This window comes from Anomalospiza imberbis, chromosome 1, assembly GCF_031753505.1.
Source record: "Anomalospiza imberbis isolate Cuckoo-Finch-1a 21T00152 chromosome 1, ASM3175350v1, whole genome shotgun sequence".
In the NCBI taxonomy this organism is placed as follows: Eukaryota; Metazoa; Chordata; class Aves; order Passeriformes; family Viduidae; genus Anomalospiza; species Anomalospiza imberbis.
The window spans coordinates 112,480,140-112,492,959 of NC_089681.1; the positions used below are offsets into that span (position 1 = coordinate 112,480,140).

Here is a 12,820-nt window from a genome sequence, read left to right on the forward strand (position 1 = left end):
AGGTGTTAGTTAAGAGTTAATAAAATAGCATAACTCTATTTTATGTTTAATACAGAGAATTTTATGCTTTATTCAACAGAGATTTTTCTAATAAATGCTGATGATTAAAGCAGTAGCCAGTAAGACAGCATATTCATCTCTATATTGATACTACAAAACAAGAGGGAACCTAAAACATTTTAGCTTCAATGACTTTTTGGCTACCCTCCATCCCTTTAGGCAACAGCACTTTCTGCAGGCTGTGTTAGTTTTTCAGCACAGCCTGGAAAGAAATAGCTCTTTGAATGCATTTCTGATAGTGCATTCTGCATCTCTAACACAATACAATTACTGGTACTTCTAACTGAAAACCCTTCTCCAGATTCTATATAATGCTAATAAACAACATGCCTTTCATTTTTTAATAACCAATCTCTCAGTTGTCCCATGTGTAGCTTCATAGTGTAGCTAACTATATTCAGCTGTGACCTTGCTCTGGGCACTGAGCTCAACACTGCTCATGTAGGAATAGTCACACTAAAAACCCCAGACAAACAAGTTGCTCCTCCTTGGTATTGTTTGCTCCTGTGTTATCCCGTGTTTCCCAGCCCTGCAGGAATGTGGTCTGCTCTGGAAGGCTGTGCTAACAAACTGGTGTAAAACATAACAACTGGTGTTGACCCAAGGGGAAAGTCATGGACAGGTGCTGGAGAACTGTTGGCATTCCAGTGGGTAGGCAGGCAGTTTTACTGCAAAGTGAGCAGATTGTTAACTTGAGTGAGAAAAATTAAAGCAAACTTAAGTTCTTCAGTGACATTGTTAGCTGAAAACTCAAAAAAATATAACTAACACCAGGTCACAGGTTTCTGTGTGTTACCGGGGCTGCATGGGGGACAACTGTGGAGCACTAGACTTGTTTAGATCTGCAACCAAAACATGTAAATAGTGGCCAGCAAAACTCCTAAATTGTGATCTTAAAGCATTTTCTGCCCCCTCAGAACAGTACCACAACAAAACCAGCAAATCCACATGATTATACTAGAGAAATGAGGAAGATAAAAGGGGAAACAAAATTACTCTACAAGCACTGCCACATGATTGTTCTAGAGAAAACACTGTGTCAGTGCTTTGCTTAATTTAAGAGACAAAAGACCAGACAAAGACCTTTGGACTCTGGATTGTGTAATCCAATGCTTTGCCTCTTCTGTTGCTAAAGTTGATTTATCTTGGCTTATGTCTAAACATGTTTCTGATATAGTTTCTCTAACAAGCACGAATCTGATTTCAGGGTTTTTCTTTGAGAACTGTTAATTAATGAGCCTGTTTTTGTTAGACTCTGATTCCAAAGGACAGTAAATCCAGTCATGGGATTTCTAGTACAAGTGTTGTGCTCACTCTGCAAGGTTTAATTTTTTCAAAGAAGTGGTGAAGGTAACTTCATCCTGGCTGGCTCTACACTAGATCAGTTACTGTCTGTCATGTTGTGAGGAATCACAGCCAGCACTTACAGCAATGTACCTTATATCCTGGCATCCTTTGAATTTGAATGGAGTAAGGATATGGGTATGTACAACTGGTGGAGACTAGCTGGTGATTTTTAAGACCACACTATATTGTGGACTTATTATTTCATTTGTCTACATTCTGTATATCTCAACGTGTTGTTTATGTGTCCATATCAAAGGTTTGTATTCAATGGGAACTATTCTGTTTTAAGTCAAGATATTAATTTTAACAGGTGTAAAAATATTTGAATTATATAGATCCTGCCTTAAGGAAGGGATATTTTAGTTTGGTAGAAAATTATGAGAAGCAAATTTGTCTCCAAATACAGCATAAGCATACGCCCCACTAGAATATTGTACAACATTCTTCTGCCTGCATGGGGATAATGCCAAGGAGGCTGGAGAAAGCACCTTCCAGTGAAGCACTTGTAAATCAATTCTTTAACACAAGAAAAATCAAGAGCTACTTTGTTGCCATGTATATACATATAAGTCTTTAACCTAACAAGCAAACAAAAAGTTTCAGTGTCTGAAAAGGAAAGCTAAGTAAATTTATGCTAGGAATAAGATGCGCTGCTGAGTTGGTTAAATTGTGAAGAGAATAAATGATTGGTGGAAACCACTGGCAGTAGTTGTAGAATTTCAGCTTCTTGGTGTTTTTATCACAAGGCAAGACATTTCTTTAGAAGATTTGTTTAATCACATAAGTGTTCCTAGGGTCAATTTAGGTGCAACTCTGTGAGACTGCTAGTAATGTATCTAAATATTATATAGCATCTTGTGTGCTGAATGAATAACCTCATACTAACTTTTGCATAGTATGGGATTGTGTGCAGACAGGGTTTTAGCCAATTTGGTTACATCGCTGTGAAAAGACCTCATGACTTTTACTTCAGTGAGGGATTTGACCCATGCCCCTCTGCAGTTCTGCCACAACTGAATCCAAATTCTTATCTACAGCGTGGAAACTTAAACTGCTGGATCAGCTCTGGCTGGCAAGACAGAAATTTATTATGGTCCTGTTTGTGTAGCTGTGACTGTTTGAAGACCCTGTGAATAGTAGGGTAAAAGTAGGAATCAACATCTAATCTATTTGATTGAGAGATGTATCACAATTTGCTGTGACAGTGTACAGGCCCATTCCTGGTCATTTTGCTCTCAGTGATGCCTTGGGATTGCCTTCTGCTTTGACAGGAACATGCCATTATAACCTGGGGTGTCCCAGTGTACACAGCCTATGTGGAGCTGCATCCCCATAAGCACTGTATTGGCCAGGATGCTGACTGTGCCTCACCTCTGGTCTGACCCATATAGGCAGATTAGGGCCTATAGTTTGCCTCTGGGACAGAAGTATTTTGACTTCATCTGCACCAAGGTCTTACCCAGTTTTGTTAGCGTATTGATCAACACAAAATGTTGACCCACAGCACAAGGGTCAGATGTTTGAGCTCGGCAGTGAAAAGAGGGCAAATTTTGTTTCCAGGGGGTAGCTCAAAATAGAAGTGAGATTATGCTGCTTCTCTTGGCTGTGTCACTGCCCACTGCTGTGCCTCGAGCAGCTGAAGGTACAGGTCCTTAATACAAGCTGAGGACTTCTGCTCATCACCTCTCAATTACCTTATTCTTTCTGTTCTGTACAAGACAAAGTGAGCATTATTTTTATTTTATGATACTTCTTGTGCCTTGACAAAGCAAACTCCTGGAAAAGGCCATGGAGATAGAAAATTACAATAATCGTGCCTGGAGAAGACAAAAGTGTGAATAAGACTTTCAGCAGAAGTGTGATTGAGACAGTGTTGAATATAAGGGCAATATAATGAAACTGTTAATAAGCAGATTTACAAAGACGGGAAATGTGAGAAACAAAGGTAAGGTCAGGATCAAAAGAGCAGATGGATTTCTTTCTTCAGACACAAAATGGCATCAAATTCTTAAAATTACCTACACACAAGTTAATGACTTTTCCATAGTGGCCACCACTAGAATTAAATGGAAAAGATAAGTGAGATTAATAAGATTGGTCCTCGCAACAAGGCAAGCAGAATCTTCTTAACTTAAATTAATATACAGTTAATGGATACATACCTGTGTGTAATAGATATTAACAAAGACTTCTAAGTGATGAGAAAGTTTCACTAACCCAGCAGAGGACCTCCATGGAGAGTATGGTGTCCTGAGACAAGAGGCATTTTCTAAAAACTTCCTACTTGGCTCTCTTTTCTGGATTTTAAAATATTGTATTTTCTGATCACTTTGCACTGCTTCAGGTCACAGTGAAGCTGCTGTAATGTCTAGTGGTGTTGGCAAGGGCAGCCTGCACCTTCAGCAGCAGAGACATCAAATCCCTGTGCTTGGCATTATGCCAGCATGACTTTGTGTGCAGGAGTGCAGTTGCCTGCATAAAGTCTCAATACAACCAGTACAGATTTTGTTCCTGTAGTATTAGTTTCCCAGTCTGTTTCATGACCTTGCCTTACAAACAGTGTGTCAACTCAGGTGGTTGAGGAAAGTTATGGGGTAGTATTTCTGAGTTTCTAGTCTTTGCTGAAGCAATTGCTTCTCCCAACCCCCTTACATTTCTAGTGGATGTTTGTTATAAGGCCTTTGATGTGGTCCCCTAAAACATAATTCTCTCTAAATTGGAGAGAGACGAATTTGGTGGGTGGATTGTTTTGTGCACTAGGAATTCATTGGATGGTCTCATCCAGAGGGCAATAGTCAACATCTCAGTGTTCAGATGGAGAGAGGTGGGTCCAAATGTGGTGGTGGTGTCCCTCGGGGGTCTGTATTGGAACCAGTGTGGTTTAATATCTTCATCAATGACACAGACAGTGGGATCAAGTGCTCCCTCAACAAGTTAGCCCACATCATCAAGGTGAGTGGTGCTTTTGACATGCCTGAGGGACAGAGTGCCATCCAGAGGGAGCTGAAAAAGCATGAGAAGTTTTTCTTATGTGAATCCTACAAGGTTCAAGGCTGAGTGTAGGATCCTGCACCTGGGTCAGTGCAGGCTCTGGTATCAACACAGGCTGGAGAATTAACACATTGAGAGCAGCCCTACTGAGAAGGACATGGGGGACTGGTGGATGAAGAGCTGGATGTAATCTAGCAGTGTGTGCTCACAGCTGAGAAGACCAACCATGTCCTGTGCTGCATCCAAAGCAGCATGGCCAGCAGGGCAAGGGAGAGGATTCTGCCTCTCCACTTGAGTGAGATCCCACCTGGAGCACTGCATCCAACTCTGGGGCCCCCAACATAAGGAAATGCAGATGCTGAAGTGAGTCTACAAAGATGATCAGAGGGCTGGAACACCTTTGCTATGAAGACAGACTGACAGAGTCAGGGCTGTTCAGCCTGGAGTAGAGAAGGGTACAGGGAGCCCTCATTCCAGACTTCCAGTGCTTAAACGAGACCTTTAAGAAAGATGGGGAGAGAAACTTTTTATCTGGGCCTGTTGTAATAAGACAAGGCACAACAGTTTTAAACTAAATGAGTGTCAATTTAGACTAAATATTAGGAAGAAGTTTTTTATGGTGAGGGCAGTGAAACACTGGAATAGATTGCCTGGAGAGGTGGTGGATGCCACATCCCTGGAGGTGTTCAAGGCCAGGTAGCATGGGCCTCTTAGTAACCTTATCTAGTTGAACATACTCCAGCTCATTGCCAGATGGTCGGAATAGGTGACTTGTAAATGTCCCTTCCAACCTGAACTATTGTATTTTTCTGCATCTAACCAGGAATATCTGACTTTTTTCATCTAGCAGCCGTGCTACAAAGTATATTCAGGCCAACCAAGGCTGATGTGTAGCTAGTTTAATAGGCCAAAGTGGTGCTTTAGGATCTGGCTTATAAGGGGATCAGATGGCTTAGAAAACAGTGGTGTGTTATGGACTATTGCAAACAAAACCAGCCCTGGGCTACCTAAGCTGCCCAATATCTGTCATTATTCTCAGAGAGGGATCTGTTCCCCAAGGGTCCTTTTAACTGTGGTCATGGTTTGGCTATTAAATTGCACTAATTGGTTAGGACATGAAATACTCCTGGGATATCCTAAATTTCCTTTAACAGGAGGATGGAATGTGGAAAAATATTCAGAAGACAGTCATTACAAAATTAATTGTATGTGATATTGGAGATCACTTTTTCTCTCTGAGTTTCACCTGTCAAGGTTGGGAGTTTGACAGTCACATTTTCCTATTTTTAATACATTTTTCTCTCCGCTGTGTGAAGCCACATGAATGGTGGGCAAAGCCGATGGAGCAGCCAGGGTGGGAGAATTTGAATTTGTCGGTACACAAAGCACTGCCAGATGCATGCACAAATGGAAACCTTGCTTCTAACAGTCCCCCCTGCTGAGGTTCATATTCAGTATTGCCTTTTATTGCCATGAATACAGACTTGCCTGATAGAAAGTGAGCTTCAGGTTTTCACAGCACTTTTTTTTTTTTCAAGTGGCTTGGGTGGAGATCACAGAGGAAGTATGTGACCCCCTTCAACCTTCATACCACAAAGTATCAACCAAGATGAAACCTAAAAAGGGCTGTGCCAAGCTTTCCCAAGATTCTCATACAGAACAAGACTTTCAAATTTAGAAAAGGGACTTTCAGCTTGGAAGGGGATGAATGAAGAGTATTACTCCACCACAGCCCTTTCCACCCCCATACCTACCCGAGCAAGGAGACAGGCAGTTCTTGAGGTCCCAGAGCTGTAGTATATCAGAGGAAGAATGAGTGAATTGTGGTTGGACAGAGTAAGAATGAGACAAACCTACAAGGGTGTTGTACAAATTATGTTTGCCTTTGAGTTTAATCATAACGCTAGAACCTGTAGAGGACTAACTTGAAGAAATATTTACTTTTTAAAGAGGCTAGGAAAGGTCAGTACCTTGCTGGGGTCAGTGCAAGGTGGGCAGCACCATTTCCCACAGATACCCCTCAAAATGATGTCGTTTGAGACCCAACTCCATACCTACCCAAACCACAAATATTTTTCAGTATCCTTGCTGCAGGCTCCTGATCCTGGGGTCAGAAGGGACCTGTAGTGCTATTGGAAGTCTTCCAAGCTGCAGCATTCCAACAGGTATGGTGTACCAAACTTTGCTTTGTGTGGACATATTGAGAACAAATATATAAACACGTATTTGCTAATTCCCTAGGTTGGATTCTTCCCTCCACAGATTTCTGGCAACAATATCTTAGAATTACTATAACAAGGAAAAAAAAATTAGCTGTGACAATTACTTGAGAAGAAAATACTTAAAGTGAGGGCAAACTCTAGGCTTGTTCCTGGAGGTCTCCCTTTGGAAGCCTCCTTCCTTACTTGAGCATAAAAACAAGGGCAGTTTGGTGACTAAGGCTTTGTAGCTGGTCCTGAATTCATACAAACCCCTGAATGCAAATCAGCATTGTATTTTCTTGGTATGGTTTATACCTGGATCACTGGCATATCACCTCCCAATTCCTCCTGTCTAAATTGTCCTTCATCAGTTTCCCATCAGTTTATCAGTTATTTCTGCACTACAGATGTGGGATATGCACGCTGTGCCAATGGGCAAATAGAAATGCTGTTTCCTGTTGAGTTTAGCTCAGCTATGGTAAGTATGACCACAAAAATGTCTGCATTCTACACTAAAATAGTAACATTGAGTTTCCTATCTAACCCACAGAAGCCAGGAAATTCATAACCTATTCTAGGTTAAGCATAAAAAGGAGATTGTAAAAAAATATTTTTAAAAAATAATAATAAGAAAAAAAACCCAGGCACTACAAATACCAGTATCTCAATGTCAGAACAGAATTTTAAATAAATTGTATTAACAATAATTAAGGAGAGTGGGAGGGAGGAGGAAGCATTCCCAATAGATGTCCTTGGAAGCTGCAAGGTAGTCCCAGGGCTGCATTGGGGCACCCCAGGGGAAGGCTGGGACAGCTTTGCTCACTAAACTGTTAACAAGGCACAGTCAACACTTAGCTCCCACTTCTGTCTGTTATTTGTTTGGTTTTGACATTTTGTTGTTACAAGAGCTTAAAGATTTTTTTTTCTGTCTTTCCAGTTCTTTCTGTGGGACTGTTGACAGCCTTTGGTGCATACACATTTCTATTGTTTTCTCTGCTTAAGCACTTAGTCAGATTTGCCCATTTGTTTGTGGGTTCTTCAACTGGCAACAAAAAAAAAGAATTTTAATATATATATTTTTTAACATAGGAAAATGTGATGCAAAACCACAAACATTGGGGGGATTCAGGGACAGGTGTAGTGACTAGGAGTGCAGTTAAGTTTTTGAAATGGCCTAGATTTCAGCTGTTTCTCTGTTCTTTAAGTGTTGCTTTAAAGTATGAACAGGGAAGATAGTAATTGCTTTCCACAATCTAATTATAAATAAGGAACAAAATTCATTGCAGCTGAGCAGGAAAAGTATGATGCAGGAGAGAAGAGGAAAAGAGGCCCTCTCTTTCCAGCAGAGGTGGAGATTTCCATGAGGGTGGCCCTCCCAGCTCAGTGCCTCCCACAGGTTTCACTGGGAGTGCTGAGCTGTCCCTGGCCTGATCCTGCATATTCACTGCTGGGCTTGTGTTTTGGGGTGGAGACACCTGCCAGTGCTGGTTAGAGATAGTGTTGCGTGAATGTGAGATGATCTTGGAATAAAACCTACACAAGCTGGCTGACCTGCCTCTGAGAGAGAACCTTGACCTGCATCTCCCTTGGCTTGTGCAGCTGCAGCCCCCACCTGATCTGCCTCTTAGAGAGGAGCAGCTCACCATCACATGTGTCCCCTGCATGCAGGGATTCTGAAGAAAGTATTCCATCGTGGTTTCCTCAGTGGAATATCTTCAGCGGGTGACACTGAGGTCATAGGAGGTCAAAGAGTATCTTACCCAGAGATTTTTGGCAAAAGTGGCACCAGGGCTTTGGGGCAGAGGCACGCAGCAGATTGAGAACAGTGACCACTTTATTGTATGAAGATGACTGCACTGCCAGGATGACTGAGCATGCCCTGAATTGTCTTGCCTTTGTTTGCTGGTTCTCAGACTGTGCAGAGCTCAGGCCAGGGCATTAAGTCTCTGGAGTCTGTGATTTCTTAGTTGTGCAGAGCTCTCCATACTGATAATAGTCAGATGACAACATGGAGAAAATCCATCCCTCTAATACAGGTATATGCATCTGTTTGGGTGTTGTTGCCTTTGTGAGCATATATTAGGCATAAATAAACTCAACACAAATTTAGGGGCACCTCTAGTAACACACATTTCATTTCATAGCTATTTATCTAGCATGCTAGATAAATATTGTGGGAAAATACAGACATATGCCAAAATGAGTGTTCTGTTTGGACTTGTACATGCTGAAATAAAACCACATCGACAACCACATCCATTAGCTAAAATGTGCAGAAGAAATTGCTACAGAAGCAACTGATCTCTGTGCAAGAGTGCTGGCTCTGTGCCTACCAGCACATGGCACAAAGAGAAGAGGGAATAAGCAGCAGAAGTACCAGGGGCGTACACAGTCATACATTCCTCTTTTTAACCTCAGTAACCTCTTTTCTCCCACTCATACCTCCACCCTCACCCTGAACACCCAATGAGTATATGAAATAAAAACCATATTTGTTAGTTATATGGTTCATGATGACTAATGAAGACTTTGTTGAATAAACTAGTGGGTTTTTTTTTTTTTATTTGTGGTAAAAGTACATTAAAAATTACTCACAAGCTGCAAATGGGAACTGTTTGAACCTAATTTGAAATTAAATTTATGTGAATGGGTGAGCCAAAATAAAAATGATCACTTGAAATCAGGTTTAATAAGCAGAATTTTAATCTGAATGGCTGTAAGGTAGCTTATGTTAAATGAAAGCTCAGATATAATGTGGGAGACTAGTTCTTGGAATGAGAGTGGGCAGGGAGTGGGACAAATTGGGGGAAAAAGTAATTCAACAAAAAGAACTTGTTTTAAAAAATGAATGAAATCATGGACAGAAATATACTGTACTTTTAGGTGAATTATTAATTTCTGTTTGTGTAAAAGCACAATGCTTTTTCTTTTACATGTTGCCATCTTTTTTCATGTAAATAATCAATATTCCTTGGAAAAAAAGTATAAAAATATATACATAGTGATTAGAAATTGTTGAAACAGCTTCCAATTTTTTGTCTGACTTCCCCTCCTTCCCCACCAAATCTCAAATTTTTTCACAGTTGGTTTTGACTTTTTGCTATTGATAAATTTGGCAAAATAAATCACAGAAACCAAGGTTCAAGTCCTACATTGACCATGTTATAAACATCTGTGTGGGCTATTTAATTAGCATGAGTGAATGTGGATCTCCTTGATTTGCTTTTAGTCCTTGGGGAAAAAATAAAAATAAAAAAGCAGCCAAGAACCTGAGCTTGTGATCAAATGACATGATTTTAGGATACAAATCTTTAAATCTTTAGTGGAGGCGATGCATTCATCAGACTTATGATAATCTGTACAGGCTGACAATGCTTAAAGTCAGTAGACACTAATTGTGATATATAGACACTTATGATCTAAGCTGTTCATTTCCAAATGTAGGTTCATTATCAATCTATATTACATTTGTCTCTAAAACAGTGCTTAGATTAATGGGAAATCATAGAAATGTTAACATTTGCTTCTAGTACTTCATAATGAAGTGAAAAAGTGTCCCTTCTCTGAAGCTGTTACCACACGGGCCATTAGCTGTGTTCTTTGAAGTCCTAAAAATGTTGATTATCATGTGTACTGACTGAACATTTCAATTTAAAGTCTTTCTTTGGAGGACTTCCTCCTGGTCTGGAAGTGGAAACATTGATGCATCTTGAGAAAAAGTGTTCTCACAGTGTTTCCTGCCTCTCTTGCAGCTACAGATCACAGAGATCGTATGTACTCTCTTCTTTGGTCTTCACGTGTTGCTTAGAAGCTGTGAGAGATTGGGGTAGCCCTTGAACAACTGCCCCAGTACTCAGCCAGACCAGCCTTAAACTCCTAATCCCATCAGCCCTGATCATCACATCTTCACAGTTAGGTGAGAGGAGAGCAAATGTTTTCTTACTTAGTCAAAAACATTGTGTCCTTCTGCTTCGCTTTTTTTTTTTTTTTTTTTTTTTGGAAAGGAAATTCTGGCAGGGAAGGGAAGCAGGATGGAGACTGCAAGCCTCAGAAACAAGTGCAACCAGAGGAGTTCATGTTGCACTTTTCAGCATTGCAGTGGTAAATGTATTACATTAATTGCACAGACCTAATGGCACCCAACTGAAGAGCTTTGGTTGTCAAATTGGCTTTGAATAAAAAGTGATCTTAGGTTCTTACATGCCACTTTGTGGTGTTGGCCTGGGGAGCACAGTGATCAGCTATTTGTTCATCAGCTTTTGAGGCTCCGAGTCACGTTTTCATTTATTCTTCAGATGCTGGGCTGATCTGGAAATAGTCGGCATTTCTGGAAACCGGGCAGTGACTTCAGGGCAAGGAACTTGCTGACTCATTTCTGGGTAACTCATGTTAACCCTTGTGTCACATCCAGCTCCCCGGGGAGGAGGAGGAGGAGATGGTAGTGGTGCTGCTGCAGGGGCAGGAGCTGACAGTGGAAAGTTGAGATTGCAGCAGGGAGAGGTACTGAACTCTTGGCAAGGAAGCTGGTGGTAGATGCAGCTTTGCCATAGCCAGGGCGGTCTGCAAGCAAGGATGGGCTCCATACGTGCTAGACAAAAGGGATGGCGGGTGGCCAGGGACTCTGCGAGGCAGCAGCGTGTGCCTGTTGTTGGGGGTGAGTGTCCTTGGCACAGAGCTGGAGGGGCCCTGCCATTGTCAGCCTCCTCTTGATTGCTCTGCGGGCCTGGAGGGGGATCTGTTGTGTGTTTTGTTTGTCATCTTTTGTTTGCAACTTGAAGCAATCGCAGAGGGTAATTGCGTTTTGTTTCTGACAGCCCTAGCAGAGCATCCTCTGTTGTTTGTCAGGCCTTACTAGCTGTGCGGGTGGGAACCTGCAGAGGGAGGGCAAGACAGCCATGGATCCCTTTGTCCAGTGCTTCCGCAGCCTGGCAGTGGGCCTGGACCAAGGGGAGCTGGGGCGATGCCTGACCCCGGCTGTGCCGTCTGCCAAAGCGCTGCTCTGCAACCAGAGCTGGCTCCTTCCCCTGAAACCACCTTGCCGGGTGATCGCTGGGAATGGCACGGGGGGATCTTGTCAGCTGGGTGCAGACAAACCCGAGCTGCTGCAGGACGTGCCAGGCACCAGAGGATCAGCAGCCCAGGGAGGACACAGGTCACCACCCCAGTGTCACCGCTGAACATATCACACCATGAAATCATAGGGCAGGAGGTGAAGCTCAGGCCCAGCTCTGGGCCACCTGTCAGGGCTGAGCCTTTGCAGTGGCTCTGCCCATCTCTCCCTTTACAAGCAGACAAGGGACACATTCCTGCTTCCGAGTAGCTTTTAGGGAAGAAAGAACCATGGAAAAAGCCAAAACTTTCATTAGCCCAAATAGCATACACTGGCACCCTGGGCCTGCTGCAGGAGCACACCATCCTTCTGCATGCCCCTGGGATGTTACAGCCCTGCCTGAATTGTGAGGAGTCCCAAGGTCACCATCCACGGCCAAAAAAGATCCATCTGAACATCTCTTGGTTGCTGACAAGGAGGAGAGCCGCCAGCCTGCCGGGCACTGTGTGGTGGGAAGTTCATGTGTCACTGCAGACAGAGCCCGCTGCAGTCGGGCTGCATGGGGCCCGGGCTGGCTGTGTCAATTGACACAGATCCACAGCTCGGGCTCAGGTGGGGAGTGTGCTGACCCGCAACAGGGTCGAAATCAGTCATGCCTTGAGAAGTACAAGCCACCTTCCAGTTTGCAAGCAGCAGGGTCCCCTTGGTGGTTTGCACCTCTCTGATTATTTTTAAAAACATTTTGATACACTGCCAGTTTTAAAGAGAAGTGGTTTCCATCTGCTGCCTGCTCTTTTTAACAACAGGATTTTCAACATGTTGATATATAAATGAAATGCATTTTTATTTAATGGCTTTTTTTTTCCTTTCCTCCACCCTGGTTTTGCCTTGCCTATTTGGTACAGGATAGTGCAGGTTTGTGCCATACACATGGCCCTTGTGGGTTTTGCTCTGCATGGAAGGCATGAGGAGCATTGCTGACTTGCCATTTGAGGGGGTTCTTGGCCACTGCTTGGGTAATGGAAGGACTGTGCAGCTCTGGTCCTGTCCACATCACCTGGTCACAAGGACAAAAGCTAATTCAGAGAGATCAGGGAGTAACATACTCATCATCTGCAGCACTTGGAATTCCCTTTTGAACCTAATTTTCCTGCCGTAGCGCTCACTACTT

The 12,820-nt window shown here is 42.6% G+C and overlaps 1 long non-coding RNA gene across 2 annotated transcripts in view; it reads left to right on the forward strand.

The window, feature by feature from the left end:
* The first annotated feature begins 10,823 nt into the window (after positions 1-10,823).
* Positions 10,824-12,820, forward strand: part of LOC137483422 (uncharacterized) — a 30,483-nt gene continuing 28,486 nt past the window's right edge. For both annotated transcript variants that reach the window (XR_011004466.1, XR_011004465.1), the window contains exon 1: positions 10,824-11,099. This is a non-coding gene — a long non-coding RNA (uncharacterized lncRNA). The remainder of the gene's footprint in view (positions 11,100-12,820) is intronic.